Here is a 15,717-nt window from a genome sequence, read left to right on the forward strand (position 1 = left end):
GGGGAGGAGAACAAGAGGAAGAGGGAGGGGGAGGGGGAGGCGGGAAGGGAGAGGGAGAGGGAGACGGAGGGGGAGAGGGAAAGGGAGAGGGAGAGGGAGGGAGAGAGAGAGAGGGAGAGAGCAGAGCCTGTAAAGACAGAAGAGAGCATTGGATCCCCTGGAACTGGAATTGCAGGCAGCTGTGAGTTTCTTGACTTGGACTCTTCACAAAAGCAGGGAGCACTCCTAACCACTGAGCCATTTCTCCAGTCCTTTGTGTTATGCTGGGTGTTTGTTTGTTTGCTTTGTTTTGCTAAGTAGATTTTTCTGTAGAGCAATTTTAACTTCCAGAAATTTTGATCTGTCAAGGCAGGTTCCCACCTGTTCCCTTTGTCTCTTGACCTTCATTTCCCCTGTTTTTTAAAAAATTATGTTCTCTCATTTTGAAAGATTATTTTATTTTATGTGTATATGTGTTTGTGTGTGCCTAAGTGTATATGTGTACTATGTGTTTGCGGTACCCACAGAAGTCAAAAGAGAACACAGGATTCCCTGGAACTAGAGTTTAAGGTGATTGTCAGCTGCTCTGTGGGTGCTGGGAATCGAACTTGAGTTCTCTGTAATGGCAATAAATACTCTTAGCTGCTGAGCCATCATTCCAGCCTCAACTTTCCCTAGTATTTACATCTTGTATATGGATAACTCATTCACTAGATTAATCAGCCAAGATTATATGGACCAGGGCTCACACTGGATGCTGGGCCTTCTAAGTTTGGACACATATTTAAAGACTTGTATACACCATTATAATACCATGTGGAGCAATCTCGGTAGCCTGCTGTGCTTACCTAATGAGCTTTTCCTGCCCCAGCCAGAGGCAGCCACTGGCCTCCACACTGTGTTCATAATCTGCCCTTTTCCATGACATTGAAGGGTTAGGATTGCATGCACAGCCTGTAACCTTTTCCACTGGCTTCCTTCACTTAGCAATGTGCATGCAAAGGTTCCTCGGGGTCTTCTCATGGCTTCTTGATCCTTTCTCAATGTGGACTACTATTCCATGATCTCTGTGCAGCATCATCTGCTCACTTGCCTACTGCAGGACATCTTGGTAGCTTCCAAGTTTGAGCCGTAATGGTTAAAGCTGCTAGTAAACATCCAAGTCCAGGTCAGTGTGAATGTATGTCTCCAAGTCCTGTGGGTATGTACGATAGAACACGGTTGCTGGGTGGTAAGAAGGTTCGTTTCTACAGCAAACTACCAGCTCTTCATAGTAGCTTTTCCATTCTGCATTGTCACCAGTAACCGCTGATGTTCTCAGTGGACCCACATCCTGGACAACACTTGGTGTCACTTCCTATTGGACTTTCTCACAGGTTCAGTCTTTCCTTCCTCTGCCTCAGTTTGCATTCCTCAAGGGCACTGACTTGACACTGACACCCCCACCCCTCTCTAAGGCCAGGTCTCCTAAGTATCCTCCACTGACTTGCAGCTTGCTGTGTAGAACAGGCCGTTCTAGAACCCATGGCCACCCTGCTGAGCCTGCCTTCATAGTGCTGTGCAGCACAGTGCAGCTGACATCTGCTTCTGTGGTTGCTTTGTTGTTGTTGTTATCTGTTTTGCTTATTTCCCAGCTGTATGTCTCTTTCCCATGGTGCACCTCTATGTTCTTGCTCATTGTCAAGTCGTTTTCTTACTTTTGAGTTTAAAAATTGGCTATGTCACCCTTAAGTCCTCAGCAGATCTTATCAGAGACATCTCCCCCACCCCACCCCCTCTCCCCGAGTCTATGAGTCTCTCCATTCTCTCTTAACCCTGTGCCTTTTGCAGAAAACTTTTAATTTTTTATGATGTATTTGATTTGATTATTCTGGGTTACATAAGACCATTTTCATGTAACTATATTCTGAACTTGGAGCCCATTCTTCCAGTAGCCAGCTCCTTTCCCCTGTATGCACCTCCTCCTTCCGTTCAGGACTCTTTGTTCTCCAATTTTGCTTCTACTTTCATGTAATATACACATATATGCTTTTATGAATCTATAAAGTAATGCCCACAGGTGAGAGAAAACACAATTGTCTCAGACTGGCTTCACTCGTTTGCTATTTTCTTCTGGTTGCATCTGGTTGCCTTCAAAGAGCATAACTCCCTTCTCCTCTATGACTGAGATTATGCCCCTTATGTGTATCCATATTTTTAATTCACTCCTCTGCCGACAGACAGCTAGGCTGGCTCCATCCTTTGGCAGTTGTGACTAGTGCTGAGATCAACAGCAACACGCAAGTGTCTCTGTGACATGTTGCCTTGGATCCCTTTGGAGAGATGCTCAGGAGTGGTACCGCTGAGTCATGCAGTAGGTCTACTTTTCATTCTTTCAGGGACATTCAAGCTGATTGCCATAGTGCCCAGACTGTCTTGTCTTCCCCATGTACAAGGGTAATAAACTTTTGTTCAGATGCTTGCCAGCATCTGCTGTTATCAGCTTTCTTGACGCCTGCCATTTGACTGGAGTGAGACTGTCTCTCACTGTAGTTTAATCTGTGTTTCTCTAATGGCTGTTGAGGCCAAACTATTTTTTTTCTTATGTTTATTGGTCATTTGTATTTCACCTTTTGAGAAACTCTGCTCTTCTTGTTAGATTTTTGTTTAGGTTTTTGAGTTCTTTGTGTATTCTAGCTATCAGTCCTCAGGCAGACATATAACTTGACAGAGATCTTCTCTTACTTTGTAGGCTGGTTCCTTCCTTAATTTCCTTTGCTGTGCAGAACCTTTTTAATGTCATGAAGTCCCTCTTGTCAGTCATTGGCATTGCCTGGGTGGCTGGACTCCTGTTCAAACAGGGCTACCTGCGAACATGGGAGCTCACATTTGTACCTGGCTGTTTTACTGTTTGTGTGCTTATTTCACTTTGTTTTTGAGAGGTCTCTCTTTGTAGCCCTGGCTATCCTGGAATCCACTATGTAGTCTATGTTGGCCTTGAACTCATAGAGATCCATCTACCTCTGCCTCCTGAATGCTAAGATTAAAGGCATGCGCCACCACACCTGCTGCATGTCAAGGGCTCTGAAATCGAGTGCTCTAGCACTTGGGTGGAGCCACAGCACGCAGACCATTATTACAGTTTGGCTCTAAAGTGGCCCCCACAGACTTATGTGTTGAAGGTGGTGTTCAGAGGTGGAGCTTCAGAGAAGCTCCTGGATAGTGAGGATTCTGATCTCAGCAGTGGGTTAGTCACTGATGGTACCTTAGACGTTTTTGTCGCTGTAGCCAAAAAAAAATAAAAAAGTTTAAGATTAAGAGAGAAGCTGTCTTATTCTGGTTCATGGCTCATACCATCATGGTGGGGAGGACATGGTAGAGCTGAGCAACCTACATCATAGTGGCCGGGAAGCAGTGACAGATTACCCCCAATGTCCTGGGTATACTTGACTAATCTACCTCTCAATCCAATCACATTGAAGATGGATGTGACCATCACAGCTGGGTTGGTCAGTGAAAGGGCTTCTGGGACGAGGCAGAAGCAGCTCACTGGATTACACATGTGTGTCTTTAGCATGACGCTTGTGGGTTTTCCTGTGTTCCACTGCCACCAGGGAGCAGCTTCCCAACAGTGTTGTAATTGATGCTCTGCTTCACTGTGAGTAGGAGGTCTGGGGCTGACCAGCCAAGGACTGGAATCTCTGAAACCATCAACCAAATGAATATCTCCTGCTTCAAGATGAATGCTGACATTCTGTGGGCCTTCTGACATGGTGACAAAAAGCTAGCCCGCGTTAATTGACCAAGTCACCTCTGCCTACTGGGAGTAGTGTCAGCATCATTTGCAGAAGACTCAGTCTAAATTTCCAGATATCAAACTTCTGGCAGCTTGGCCCTATTGTCAAGCACCTTCTTGTTCTAGAGTAAGGAGGTATTTCTCGGCCCTCTGGCCTCCTGGAACAAGGGGTACCTCACTTATGGGTGCTCATGTATAAGTGAATCAGGTTTGACCCAGTCAAAGGAGAAACTCTCTGATGAGATGATGGTGGTCACGCACCCCTTTACAACCAATGAAATTGTTAGGTAGAAGCTCTGTGTTAACCTTCAGGGTAGCAGACCCATACACTGGAGGACTCAAACTATAGAACCACACTGCCTCGCAGTTCTGGAGGTGGGAAGTCTGAGGTCAAGGTTCTGATTGTGAGGCTGGGCTGTAGGGAAGAATCATTCCACACACTTCTCCCTCCTGCTGATCCTTGGTGGGCCTCAACTTGCAGTCCCAGTTCAGTATTTGTTCCATCTGCTCATGGACTTTCCAGAACCTGTCTACTCCTTTTCTCTCTCCCTCTCTCTTTCTTTCTCTCTTTTTATTCAAACTCATCTCAATATCCCATTTCAAAGTAAGGTCATGTCCTTGGGGGCCTCAGCATGTGAAGCTCAGCCCTTCACCTCTCCACTCCTGCCTACTGCAGGCCTGTCCTTCCAGGCTCTGCACTCCCCTGGCTCTGTCCCTAAGAAGCAAGAGCTGTGCCCACAGAAAACCCTCCACCCCTCTTCCTGTGCCCTAGAGGTGGTGATGGGAAGGTGAGATGCCACCATCATACAACTACCCAGAGAAAAGTGCAGCCCTGGAGAAGGGAAGAGGTCTGGGGTGGGGGACCCCACAGGGAGGCTCTGGGGTCCCTGGTTCTTTGTGTTTATCTTAGAAATGTCAGCTATTTGAATTTTAGGTCCCCCTGTCCTGCCTCTAATAAACAGAAGAGGGCAGAGGGTTGCCACAAAGGAATGGATGTGAGTCTGAGCATTGGATTCTGGTCCTCACAGGGGAGCTCACCCAAGCTGTGCATGTGCAGGGAGGTATCCCAGTTGTGGTGGGCCTCTAATGGGTTCTCTCTGCTCCCAGGTATCTCTGCAGATATGTTCACACACCACTTTAAGTCCAGTTCAAGGAGAGGCCCTTCTTGGTAAATGTGGGGAGGAGAGAGAGGGCTGTGTAGAGGAGGCAGAGGTTCGAGATTCAACCCTAGTACTTAAAGCTATTGCCCCAACCCAGCCTCAATTTTCTTATCGCAATCTAGTCTTAATTTTCCTATCTCTAACAGGGACAAATGAGAAACACTATGGGGATGCTATCTACATATTGCAGGTGCTATAGTGTCAGGATCATTGGTACATGGAGGGGCCCTGGTGAATCACCTTGAGGGGGCAGGGGGTAGTAGACAGGAACAGATAACCACAAGTCTGCTGAGGAAAAAAAAAAAGCTGCCTGTACAGGCTGAGGGTGGAGGGGCACTTGTCTGACCTACCCTCTCACAGATGGCTCTGAGGCCCCATCCTTACAATGCCATATCCCCAAGCCTGTCTGATGTCTGAGGCTTTTCTCTGAAATGCTCTAGGGTAGAAACCCAGCCCACCTCTGCCTGCCTGTTTATCCAACACCCAAGCTGTGTTATGATCTGAGATGCCCAAGAAATTAAGAAAGGGAGCAGCCTACAAAGTAAGTTCCCCTAACCTCTCTAGGGCAGCTGAAGACAACATACCCTCTTGGTCAACTGTAGGGTAGGACTCAGCCTAGGGTATAAGGAACTATGTGGCTGCCCCAGTAGTGTTGATATCTTCTGGTGACAACTTAGGTCACTGTATAGGTGAAGATTGCACAGCTGTGCCGATGTGGGGGGGTGCTGAAAAGCACAGGAGGCATGGAAGGTAGAAACATGGCCTCTGCCCAAGAGAGGGTAACTGAAGGTCCACATACAGAGAACCTGTGTAATGCCAAGGCTGAGCAGGTGAGCACACAGAGCCAGTCAGGCCCACCTCCAGCCTGCTCCCATTGGCTCCCAGCTCTGTCTGCCTGCCTGTATTGATTTTTCACTGAACTGTTTATTAAATGCCTAAACCCCTTCTAATGAGAGCTAGCTTGGCATTCTGTATTCCTGGGGGCCCACTAAGTCCAGACATGGGGCCTGAAGGGGCAGCTGAGGCAACTGTTTGCAGATGTCTCGAAGCCAATAGTCTCAGCTTTAGGAACCAGGGTAGAAGGTTGGCTAACATGGGCAAGATGCCAGGCCCAAAAGAGGTTTGATAAACTTTATGACCACAGTCGGTGCTCATCTTCAGGCATCAGTGAAATGAGGACCAGGACTTAGTCTGTGATCATAGATCCTGGGCCAGTGACTAACCTAGATTCAGGGCTTAATTAATGCTTCTAAATATGTGCCCAGAGTTATAAATCAGTCAGAAAACAAGGGCATGTATATAAGCAGTGATCTGGGATCAGTATGTACTCAATGACCTCTAATCGGTAATGAGAAGTTAGGGCTCAGTGTAAGAGTAGGGATCAGCATACACTCAGAACCAAGGCTCTGTTAATGAATCGGAGCTTAATCTACAGACAGAGATCAGTAAACAACCAGGGATAAGTATGTAACCAGTGCCCAGACTCAGATGGTAAAAAGATCAGAGCTCTCTCTAGGGATCTGGAGATGTGGCTCAGTGGTAGTATAACTGCCAGGCATACATGAAGCCCTGGGTTCCATTATTAGCAATACACACACACACACACACACACACACACACACACACGCATGCACGCACGCACACTCACACGCGCACACACACAGATGCATGCATGCACTCACAGCTCTCTGAAGTGCCTCATGCTTTCCCTGGAACATTTCCCCTCCTTCCCTTTCTGCCCTGTTAGTCTTGACGTCCTTCAAAGGACTGGTACATGACTCAGGCTCTGGAGTCTATCCTAGACCCTGGCTGTGTGACCTTGGGCAGTCATCCCCTCTTTAGCTGTCGAACTATCCACTTTGGATGGGGGCCCTGCCCTGCCACCTTTCCTAGCTGTGTGAGGACAGATTCTGGTAGAGAATAAGCCAGAAAGCCAGTGAAGCTGTTGAGGAACCTTCTAGAATATACGTCTAGGCCTCTCCATTTGTAAGAGCCTTTATGGCCTCAGGGGACCGCCTCTCCAGGAGACTTAGGGGTTTGCCACCTCCACAGCCTGGCTGGTGCCACCTTGCTTCTCCCTGACCTGCATTCAATGTTCCCAGGCCCTGAGGGGTGTTGGGAAAACCCGCTGATCACACCTAGTTTGCACTCTGAGAGCTGTAACAAGGAGTGATTGGAAATAGCTTTGAGCTCCTCAGAGCAGGTAGAGCAGGTCCTAAGGCATGGGCATGGAACACTCAGGTTATATACTGAGCCCCTTTGGGAAGGGCAGTTCTACTTAGATCTAGTAGACCTGGTCCCTTGGAGAGGGTCCATTCCCTGGGGACCCCGGGTCTGGGCAGGGTCTCTTGAAAAGGCAATTAACTTTAAAGCCCTTGCCAATGGCCAAGAGAGAAATAATTCAAAGTATCTATCCATCCATTCCCACTCCCCACCTCTTCCCTCCAACAAGTGTTCACCCAATGTCTCTTCCTTTGACTGCCTCCCTGGTACCCTGTCAGAATCCTGGCCAATAGGAACCCACTATGGGTCTCAGGCACCTTTCCCTCCCCGAGCTTTTTCCAGTGTGCAAGAAAATGTAAACTGCCTCAGCATGACAATGGCACCTAGCCAGTGAACAGATATGAACTGGAAAGAGCCCTGGTCAGGACTAGCCATACCTCCCTTAAGCTCAAACAGAAATTTCTGTAGTGCTTGAGTGACCCAGCCAAGGCACCATGAGAAGCACATATTCTGACTGCATCTTTCCAAGCCTGGTACCCTACATAAGCCCTGAATCCATAAGGTCAGACAATTGCCCCAGGACTTGGGCAGGCAGTCTGGCTTTTCATGAGTCTTACACAGAGGAGACAGACGGCATTATCCATGCAAGGCTGCCTGGGATACTTGGGCCATACAGGATCAGCTCTTGAGGACCAGGGCCACAAAAAGCTAGAGCCCTGGGAAACTCTTTGCTCACTTCCCTGTTTAGGGATCACTCAGACAGCTGGCCCAGTCTTCCAAGGGGGGTGACCCATGCATGGGGCTGGGTGTTAACCAGGAGGGCAGTCACAGTTCTTAAATTCTGGAAGTGTGTGGGGGCAGGGAGTCTGGGCTGGGTTGGAAGAGCTACTGGACTAAGGCCCTTTGCTGTAGATATGTCTGCTGCTCAGAGGGACAGGCAGACTGCACTGAGTCACTAGATGGCAGAACTTTCAGGGAGGTTGCAGAATCTGACCTGGCTGGTAGCTGGTCTGAGACAGGTGGACCTGTGAAACACCAGGGGCCACATAAGAAGACCAGTGAGGCTTCCTAGAAGGAGAGCCCCAGATCTCAGAAGGCTTCACATACTAACCAGAGACCTGTGGGTATCTGGAGCATCCCCTGACCCCGCCCCCATACACACACTTGGGCCAGAGAACTTGTGTGTTCACTTGGTCCCATCATAGATCACATGGGGTTGGGGGGGGGCATCACTATTGTCATTGTCTGCAGATGAAGCAGATAAAGCACAGATCAAATGAGAAATACTCCTGAACTCATAGGGCTGGAAGGCACAGAAGCTAGGACACAGTCCAGCCAGCTGGAGGATTCCTTACCTGGTGGTCTGGAGGAAAGGGAAAGAGAGTTGGGGCTGCTCCTGCTCAGCCACCTGAAACCGTAGGGTTGATAGAGATAAGGACAAATATCAGGCACACTGCCCTGCAGCCTGTGAGGAAGGGGTAGCACCTGCCCCAGCCAGGACACCAGCCCAGTGCAGCAGGCACCAGCTATGTGACACACGGAGGCTGTTTACATTTAAATGAACTTAATGTCAGAAAAATGAATTTCCATCCTCAGGCCACAAGTGACATTTCCAGTTTGTAGCCACTGTGGCACGTGGGGCAAGCCAGACAGAGTGGACACCAGGCTCTGCCACTATCACAGTAGAACTATGTTCATCTAGAGGCAGATGCTTCCCTTGATGCTGGGACCCAAAGGCCAAGCCTTCTCTGCCCTTTGTCACCCTGGGATCTAAGGTAGGGAATTTGGGAAGGAGGGAACATGGGAGGCCAGGGCTACAAAGTTCAGACTCCTATCTCCCCACATGTGGCCCGGAGTCCTGGGTGCTGATTGTGAGGGGATCATCTCTTGGGAACTGCTCTTACCTATATTCGCCCTGAGTAGGAATGGCACCCAGAAAGCGTCCCTGAAACCCCAGTTTGTCCCTGGGGTGGATTGGTGGTACTGGAGATGATGAAAGAATTCTGAAGTACATTACAGAAGCAGTATGGTGGTTGGGCAATTGCTCCTGGAACCCCTTGGGGTGTCTTGGCTGCCATTAGCTCTGGCTGGCCTCAAGGTGCAGAACCTGGAAAGTCTATCACCATCTTTCTCTGGGCCCAGGTAGGAACAGAGGACCTTGAGAAGGGGGGACCAAGGAGGTTGCAGAATCTAACTTAGCTCATGGCTGGGCTGAAACAGAGGTACCTGTGAAACACCAGGAGCCACATAAGGAGGCCAGTGAGGCTTGCTAGGAGAGTCTCAGAATTCAGAACCTCATTGATGAGGGAGCTAAGGAAAACCTGCTCTTAGCATCGGTTCCTCCGGCATTACATCTTGACATTTTCACAGTACGGTGGTATTAAGGCAGAGGTTAGGGTATTGGTGGGGGTGGGGCAGAGATGGCAGAGGGCAGAGCCTTGTATCTGCTGAGTTTTAGAATGGAAACACTGTGCCCTAACTGGAAAGCATTATCATTGCTTGGTACATAATGGGATCAACATTCAATATGTTATAGGATCATGGTTCAGGCTGACTAAGGTCAGAGTTCAGCTTACAAACAGGATGAGGGCTCTACACAACCCGAATCAGGACTCTGTCTGTGACTAATGTCAAGGGATCTTAGTGTGTGATCCGGGTCAGAGTTCAGGTTGGAGGAGAGTTTCTGGTTGGTGAGTTCAATGTAGTGGTTGAGTCTAACTGCGGCCATAGTCTGTTTTCTGGTGCTAAGAAGGTACTAAGCTAAGAATCTCATTCTCTCTGGCTTTATGAGACTCCTGGTTTGTGTACAGTCACTTGGGGCTTGCCCAGTAGACCACTCAAGGCTTCTCAACAGATTTGGGTATGGAATGGTGCCTGGTGGGTCTAGGCTAGTGTTGGTATTGGGAGAAGAGCTACTGGTTATAAACTGGTGGCAAATACCCTGGTTTAGAGTTGTAGGATCCTGAAGCAATTTGGCTCAAGGAATTGTTTCAAGTTACTTGTATCTAGTGGAGGAGGCTTACAGGGGGACCAGGACAACTGAGGTTATAGTTGACTTGGCATGTGGCTGCTTCAGGATGGCATTCCCTGCCTCTGACTTTGCTCTCATCTGCAAAGATATAAGGGTGCCCCTTGCACCCTTACCTTGCACCGTCCAGACTCTGGATCAGAAACTTGGGTGAGGGAAAACTGCTGAAAGCAGCAGTCGGTGGAACAAGAATGAGTTCCCACACAGGGAGAGGAACGGTTAGCCCCTTATCCCCTAGAAGCCCCAGTCTGAGAAAAGGGACCTCTTTGCCCTGATATCCCAGGTCAAGCAGGTCTCAGCCTTGCTCCAAGAGCCTCCAGGCCAGATCCCCATATCCCTGCCAGGGAATTCTGCTGCCCTCTCTTATCAGCAAGAAACAAGTGTGGAAAGCGCTTGGATCCTGACTCATAGCCTCGTTGCTACTCAGCTGCCTCTTGGACTGATATCAGAGGCCCCCTGGTGACCACAGGCTGTTACTACAGCAGAAAAGGCCAAAGCAGGAACTAAACTCAAGGGGCTGGAAGATTCAGAGGCCCAGCAGGAGCAGATGAGAGGCCTCCTGGGAGGAATATTGCCTCCTTTTTGTGATTTCAAATACCTTGGGGAAAAGGTTGTTTCTCAAGAATCCTAGGTGAATAGGGTACCAACAAATAGGATGGGCTGGGAAGGACCTCGCTGGACTTTAGTTCTGCTCTAGGTCCCTCAGGACACCCTGCCAGTTGAGGCCTTACAGGAGTAACTGGTATGAGAGTACCATGTTCAGTGCCTGAGTACCTAATTGGCTTGAGGTGTTCCCCAACACACATACAGGGGTGTTGACTGTGATTTTGATGGAAGGACTAATCAGATGTTTTGGTGGGGGTTACAGGACAGCAGTGTGGGTCCTGACACCCGGCAGGGAGAGTACTGACAGTGGCTGTGAGTTTGTATTGCTGTTGACAATAACCCTGAGGAGAGATGCAAACATCTGGACCAGATGTGTTCTCCGGTAGCAATAGTACCAGAGGTCTGCTCAAGTGTGTACAGTAGTGGACTCTGTACAAAAGGTCTTGAATTCAGGGCGGATCACAAGCTGTGAAACAGGAGCAAGGAGTCTGATGCAGAAGCATCCTGGTGGAGAAGGGCACAAGGCAACTTTCCTGAGGGCAGGGATCCACGGCTCTTGTTGTCAGTCTAGACCCAGGAGTGTCCAACCTTTTGACATTGGAACATGGCATTGTGGCCTACACATGTGTTGGGTCCCACTCATTGCTGCCCTGGGATGTATGGATGAACATGCCTGATAGAGAGAAGGACCCCTTGGGTCCCCTAACAAAGGGGGAACCAGGGATCTTATGATGGAAGACAGAGCAACTGAGGAGGCCTATCTCCACCCATGGATGGAAACTGGCACGCAGGGACACTTTAAAACCCACCCCCTTTTGACTTTGTCCCTGGCAGGCTTCCCTCCCCTCAGTATCACAGGACCGGCAGTCTAGATCGGTCAGACCCAACTTAAGTGGTTCAGTGCCCCACCCCTGCTCTCCCTGGAAGGGCCCCAGTCCCTGCCCCTGACTCCATCTCTTTACCCATCACTCATCCAACCCACCCACCCACTCATCCACCTATGCATGCATCATCCTCCCATCTGTATGGCCCACCCATCTATGTAGCCCTCCCCATAGTGCCACCCACCAAATCCACTTTCTCCCAGTCCTGCTCACCCTCACCCGCTTCTGCAATTCCACCGACCCTGACCCTGATGGCTATCCGTCCATCCATCTACCCTCCCGACAGCCTCTACCTACATTCACCTGCCTCTGCCACCCACACACCTATAGGTCTGTACACAGCCCTTAACTCCTCTTCTCCATCCATTCGTTTGTTGGTCCACCACTTGTCACCCAGATGCAGCCACTCCCCTGCTCCTGGAGGAGAGCACAGTCCCAACTCTTGGCTTTCCTGCTGCGTGGGGCAGGAGTCGACTGTCTTAGGTGCGCGCGCCTGAGCGTCGCACCCCTTCGCCGTGATCCCGCTCCCCTCCCCCCAACCCGCCCCCCGCTCGCGCTCCCCCTCTAATGTGTGATCTGGAAGCTCTATAAAGCCTGATGTAATCCGTAATGCAGTCTCTGGCTCCCGATTCGGGATCCAGTTTCAGAGAGCGAGAGATTGGGGAGCGCCGGCAGCCGGGCGGGGGAGCAGCTTGCCTCTTTCCTCCTCCTTCTCCGCGTCCTCGGCCTCCTCCTCCTTCTGCCCGCGCCGCCCCGCCCCCGGCTCCGCTTCGCTCCCGCCCCCCCTCCTCAGGAAGGGAAAAAAGGCGAGAAGAGCCGGGCAGGCGAGAGGACCGGAGCGGCGGCGCGGCCGGAGAGGGAGCGGCGGGCGCAGGCGGTGGTGGCGGCGGCGGCGGCGGGCGCGGCGTTGGCGGCGGCCCTGGCAGAGCGAGCTGAGCCGGCGAGCCGGCGGCACAGGCGTCCGCGCCACGTCCTGGCCGGTCTCCGGGCCCGCGCGCCCAGCACAGCCCGCAGCCAGGGCATCCGGACCCTTCTGGCGCTCGGGGGGCTCCGCCAGGCAGGGGGTGGGGAGGAGCCTGAGAGCGCCCGCGGGTGCGCTCTTGGGAACGTCTCGGCGGGGCCCAAAGCGAGTCGGGGGCGGCAGCGACAGTAGCCCCAGCTCGGATCGGGCGCGCGGATCGGCCGCTGGCGACGCGGTGCGCTCCGGGGGCTTTGCAAGTCGCTGGATCAAGTCCTTGCTCGCCCGTGGGGCCTCTGCTGCTGGGGAAGGTAAGAAAGGCTCCGAAGGGGGTGGGGGTGCGGCGAAAGGGGGCGTCTCGCGCTGGGCGGGGGTCGGAGAAGGGGTGGCCTCCCGGACTTCCCAACTTCGCCGTTTGGGGCTTCGCAGCTCTCAGGATTAGGCTTGGAGCTCGGGAGTTTGAACAGCCGCCCCCCCCCAAGCCCCATTCCCCCAGCCCCCTTCCTCTTCCAGCGGCGGCAATGGAATCTGGCAGGTCCCTGCGCTCCCGCATTGGGCGGGCTGAGGAGGGGGCGCCCTGGACGTGGGAGAGGCTTCTTGGTGCTCCTCACCTCCCCCTCATCCTTACCATGCAGAGCCGGGCCAACCTGGCAGGCTGAGCCTGAGAAGAACCCCCTGCTCTATCACCCCCACAGACCCAGGGCGCACTAGGGAAGGCGTTCCCGTGATGTTCTGACACAGAGATGCTAGCAGGGGTCTGAGGGAGCCCCACCTGGCTCCCTATGCTGGCCCAGGGAGGCTCGCGAGAGACAACCCGATGTGTCCCCCATTCCCTGATCTTACCCAGAGCCCGTTACATATATTATAGGGCCTGTCTGCATCTCACCCCCACCCCTCAGCACAGAGCTGGAGGCGGGCAGAAAAGCCCCCAGACTTCCCGTCACAGCTCTCACCTACAGACCCGACAATGGCAGAGGAGACCCCCGGAGGCTTATCTCCAAATTCGGAAAAAGGGCTGTCCTCGCGCCCCCACCATCACAACTGACACGCGCATACGCCCTAGCTCGTTCCTTCCCGGTGTTCTTTTCTGTTGGGTTGGACAGGCGGCGCAGATAGTCTGCCCTGAACTTTAGGTCGGCCCGCTGCCCTCTCCGACCAAAGCAGCGGGGCTGGGCACCGAGCACTCCCGGTTGTGTTTCTCCAGTGGGCAGAGGCCACCAGCCTCCGCTGCCGCTGCGCTCTTTCGGAGCTGCCTGCGTGCGGCTGCCTCTAGGAATGAGCATGGCTCCCGCCCCCTCCTGAAATTCTGAGGGCTCGGGATCCGGCCGGGAGCCCTTTGCTCTGGTCCTCTGCGCAGCCTAAGCAGAACAGAAATTAGCCCTGGCCCGGGGGAGGTAGACGGCTGAATAGAGAATCTCAGCGAAGCTAGGTGGCTTGAGGGTTGGTCGGAGGCTGCGGCTCTGTGCTTGGGTCCCTCCGCCTGGCCGAGGTGGCTCCTGCTTGGTCACTCCCAGGCAACCCAGAGGGCTGCACCAGCCTGGCACCCTCTCGGGCCTGTTGGGCACCCTTACCCTTTCCACTTTTATTTTGGGCTTCCAAGTTTCTCGGAGCGCGCGGACTGGGCTAAGACTAGCCCAGCCCTAATCCACTCCTTCCGCGCCCCTTCCCTCCCTGAAGTCCCCAGTACGTTCCTCTCCCCTGGGTCTGGGGCGCAGATTCCTTAGCTGCAACTCAGAGGGAGTTGAAAGGCATGAAGACGCGTGGGTGGGCACGGGGCGCGCACTCCCGCCCCAGAGGAACCGCTCGGCATACGTGTTGGGGAGGGGGTTGGGAGGTCTGCGCGTCTGCACCCTAGGGGCCCAAGGAGACCCTCTGTGCTCTGTAGCTATAAACATACGCCCCTCGTGGGAGCTACTGCAGGGACACAAACAGCAGGCGGAGGCGTGGGGGAGAGAGGCTGGGGTCCCTTTTCTTTATCTGAGAGGCGGTATCCCATAATTTGGGATCGGAGAAAGCGAATGTAACATCTCCCAGAACCTTCAAGCCTTCCATTTCTCTGAGACCCTTGCAGCAGCCGCAGCAGCAAGGGAGGTCGAGGAGGTAGCTGCTCCTTTCTTGACCGCGGGTGGCCTCAAAACTCTGCTCTCGGACGCCGCCGGGGTGCCGTAGGGTCTGGCTTTGAGTACCCAAGCAAGGTCAAGCAGGCGAAGGAGGGGGGCAGGGGCTCCTGGGCGCGTCCCCGCGCGCGCAGATTTGGGGCCTTGGAAGGGGGTGTGGGTTGCCCGCCGAGTCAGTCCCGCGAGCCTGCCTGCCTGCTCCCGGTCCCGAGAGGTGGACATGGCGCGAGTTCGGAGATCCCGGAGCACCTCGCGCCGGGCACGGGGCCCTACGCCCTCCCTCTCCCCTTGATCGCAGCTGTTCGGCACTGCCTTCAGACTTGTTGCGCCTCAATCGGGGTACTGGAAACCGGCGGGGTAGCTCCATAGCCCTGGAGGCCTGAGCAAAGCCCCCAAGGCCAAGGGATGTGCCAGGGCCCGCGGACGCGCGATGTGCTGGGAGCGCGACCAGGGAGTTTGCTGCCTCGGATCGGGAGAGAAGGACGCTTGTCCCTGCCTCGATCCCGCGCGGGGGCGGAGAGGAGGCGATTTTGTCGCCTTCGGCTTCGTACCGCACTCCTATGGACCTTGAGCCATGGAGGGGCCGCCCCCAACTTGCTGAACCCTCCGAGACCCTTCCTTTGCTCATAGGCTCTTGGGCCTCGGTAGCTCAGACCGCGAAATGGGGACGCGCTTTCTGTTCTTGGAACGTTTGCAGCCCGACCCCCTCGCGCTCATCTGGAGATCCGGCGTTCCGGCTCCGCAATGTGCTGGGTCTGCGGCGTCCAGGCCGGCTGGGTTCCGAGGCGGCTCTGCGCCTGCGGACACAGCGGTTAGGCCAGGGAGCAGCGGGCCCCAGGCAGGGCCCGGCAAGCGGCAGGGGCCTGGGCAGCTTCCCATGGCGCCCTGGTCTCTGGCTGCTCGCCTGGCCCAGTTCTGCCTCCCGGAGCGGGTCTGGGGACGCGGAGTCAGTCCCCAGGGGATGCCGCGGGCTCCAGGCCCAAGCGA

General features: G+C 53.2%; 1 protein-coding gene across 8 annotated transcripts in view; it reads left to right on the forward strand.

Annotated features, from left to right (window-relative positions):
* Positions 1-12,500: 12,500 nt before the first annotated feature.
* The window catches only part of Adgrb1 (adhesion G protein-coupled receptor B1), a 71,160-nt gene continuing 67,943 nt past the window's right edge, over positions 12,501-15,717 (forward strand). For 7 of the 8 annotated variants that reach the window (XM_031345910.1, XM_031345933.1, XM_031345952.1 and 4 more), the window contains exon 1: positions 12,501-12,924. The gene's annotated coding sequence lies outside the window, so the exon portion shown is untranslated. The remainder of the gene's footprint in view (positions 12,925-15,717) is intronic. The other variant, XM_031345942.1, reaches the window with a different exon arrangement.

Source organism: Mastomys coucha, unplaced genomic scaffold, assembly GCF_008632895.1.
Source record: "Mastomys coucha isolate ucsf_1 unplaced genomic scaffold, UCSF_Mcou_1 pScaffold11, whole genome shotgun sequence".
NCBI lineage: Eukaryota > Metazoa > Chordata > Mammalia > Rodentia > Muridae > Mastomys > Mastomys coucha.